Source organism: Cebus imitator, unplaced genomic scaffold (assembly GCF_001604975.1).
Source record: "Cebus imitator isolate Cc_AM_T3 unplaced genomic scaffold, Cebus_imitator-1.0 Scaffold535, whole genome shotgun sequence".
Classification (NCBI taxonomy): Eukaryota; Metazoa; Chordata; class Mammalia; order Primates; family Cebidae; genus Cebus; species Cebus imitator.
In genome coordinates this window covers 233,621-236,441 of record NW_016107850.1, presented here as the reverse complement: position 1 = coordinate 236,441, position 2,821 = coordinate 233,621, and the positions used below count along the sequence as shown (strand labels likewise).

The 2,821-nt window shown below is 40.4% G+C and overlaps 1 non-coding gene across 1 annotated transcript; it reads left to right on the top strand.

Moving 5' to 3' along the window:
- The first annotated feature begins 324 nt into the window (after positions 1 to 324).
- On the top strand, positions 325 to 452 carry LOC119468932. Its single transcript, XR_005197742.1, has one exon. It is a non-coding gene; the product is annotated as a small nucleolar RNA SNORA64/SNORA10 family (small nucleolar RNA).
- The last annotated feature ends 2,369 nt before the right edge of the window (positions 453 to 2,821 follow it).

The following is a 2,821-nucleotide window of genomic DNA, read 5'->3' as shown; positions in this document are numbered from 1 at the left end:
TTCTCAGCAAACTGACAGAAGAGCAGAAGATCAAACACCGCATGTTCTCACTCATAGGCAGCTGTCGAACAATGAGAACACATGGACACAGGGAGGGGAGCACTACACACTGGGGTCAGTTGGGGGGAAATAGGGGAGGGACGGTGGGGGGTGGGGAGCTGGGGAGAGATAGCAAGGGGAGAGATGCCAGATGTAGGTGATGGGGAGGAAGACAGCAAATCACGCTGCCACGTGTGTACCTATGCAACAATCTTGCATGTTCTTCACATGTACCCCAAAACCTAAAATGCAATAAAATAAATAAATGGGGAAAAAAATGTCATGAGACTCTTAGCTCTCCATAGTTATGCTTGGCCTCACCTGTGTGATTTCTTAATGGGGAGAGAGAGATCTCCTTGGGAACTCAGATTGGCATTATGGTGGCCTCTCTTTCCTTCAGGGGCACAATAAGTCATGGATGGGGGGAGTAAAAGATATTATGAGAATGAAGACCAAGAAACATTAGCTCTGTCTGGAAGGATTACAGAAATCATCTCCAAAGATGTGCCAGTTGATGTGGGACTTGAAGGATAGTTAGGTATTTGCTAGATTAAAAAGGAATGTGAGAATAGGCCTGAGAGAGGAACAGAGATAATTGCTGTGTTACTGTTTACCAATATGTGCCAGGCACTGTATTAGGTGGTTTATATGTTATATTTGATCCTTCATTCAATAACAATTTACTGAGAATGTGCTATATACCTGGTGCTATGTTGAGGTGCCAGTTGTCTGAATTTTCACATGAGAATACCGAGTCACACAGAGATGAAGTGATTTTTCCAAAGCCACACAGAAAGAGACAGAGACAGATTTAAACCAAATTCTGACTCTCTCCTAAACACACATGTTTTCAATTCCATTCCCCCAAGCTGGATTATATAGGTATACAGGGAAATTTGGGAAATGATGAAATATCTGGTGTGGCTAGAATATATAAGGGAATGTGGGAGTTGATGGAGGGGGTGAGAAGCGGCTGCAGAAAATCTGTGGAATGTTTCACTAATTTGCATGTTAATGTTTTAATATCTGATCATTTGCATTTGATTTTAGAAAAAGAAATCATTCCTTTTTTTTGTACCTTTCCGAGAAGATCCTGGAATGGTACAATAATAACTTCAGTTTTTAAAAACTTATGGCCCCATAAAATGTGGAGGAGGAGAAACAAAACAAAATAAGAAGGAATTAAAATTGATTCTCAACGCAATCATTTTTTACTTGCAATTACGTTAAAACATCATGAGTCATGAATATTTATCACCTCGCTTTCCAGACAATATACCAGGACCCAACCAATGATAAGAGAACAGCTGTCTGAAGCAAATATGCAGAAGACTACCAAATAAAAATGACAGCTTTCATGTTGAATCATAACTATATTGTGTTTGGAGAGTTTCATGTTTTCTTATTCCAGAAAACATTGCCAAAATCTGCATTTACCTTGAAAACTCACTACTTATAAGATTAAATCTCGTTAAATGATCTATAGATGTGTTGAGTAGCGTTACAAAATAAAAAGAAGTGTTTTGCAATTAAGATTGAATTGTTGAGCAGTACAAACCAACAGTCGTTTCATGGTATTCCTTTTCTTTTTTTTAAGAATGAACCTCAGGCTGGGCACGGCAACTCATGCCTGTAATCCTAACATTTTGGAAGACTGAGGTGGGTAGATCACTGGAGCCAGGAGTTTGAGACCAGCCTGGCCAACATGGTGAAACCACATCCCTACTAAAAATACAAAAAATTAGCCTGCCATGGTGGCACAAGACTATAATCCTGGCTACTGGGAGGCTGAGGCACAGAATCGCTTAAAGCCAGGAGGCAGAGGTCGCAGTGAGCCAAGATCACACCACTGCACTCCAGCCTGAGCCACAGAGTGAGACTCTGTCTCAAAAAAGGAAGGAAAGGGAGGGGAGGTGAAGGGAGGGAAGTGGGGAGAGAAGAAGAGGGGAAGGGAGGAAGGGAGAAAGGGAGGAAGGGAGGAAGGGAAGAAGGGAGGAAGGGAATCTTCCTCTGTCACCCAGGTTGGAGTGCAGTGGCTCAATGACAGCTCACTGTATCCTGCGCCTTCTAGGCCTGAGGGATCCTCCTGCCTCAGCCTCCTGAGTAACTGGGACTACAGGTGTGCACCATTGTGCCCTGCTATTTTTTTTTTTTTAATTTTTTGTAGAGACGGGTCTCACTTTCCTGCCCAGGCTGGTTTTGAACTCCAGGCTGCTTCAAGTGATCTTCCCCCTTCACCTCCCAAAGTGCTGGGATTACAGGTGTCAGCCACCTACTGGCCTCCTGTTATTTCTATAAAGCCTTCAGGGCAGTGATTGAAATGACCTATTTTAGGGATCCTGGAAAAGAATTGTACCTTGCACTGAGATTTAAGATGTTGGTTTTAAGTTTGTAGATGTTAATGCTTAAGCAAATTGTTTCCATGGAGTACTAAAGATTACAATTAATTTAATGGTTTATAATAGGAATAAGTGAAAATATAGAAATTAGCTATGAGCATAGCACTTTCATTTTATATAATTTTCAAACAATTTTTTTAAAACTGTGTGTATTTCTTGAATTTATATAATACTTTATGCTTTCATACACGTTATTATAAATTATGTATCAGTTTCCCTTTTAGAGATGAAATTTGCATTTCTAATTATTTATAAAATGCTATAAGGCATTTGGAAAAAATTACAGTACTACTGGTAAGCATTTAAGTAGCCCAATTTTCTGACCCGGACTTTGGAGGCTAAGCTGTTCCAAATCTTCAGAGCATTTTCCTTCCTCCACAAAA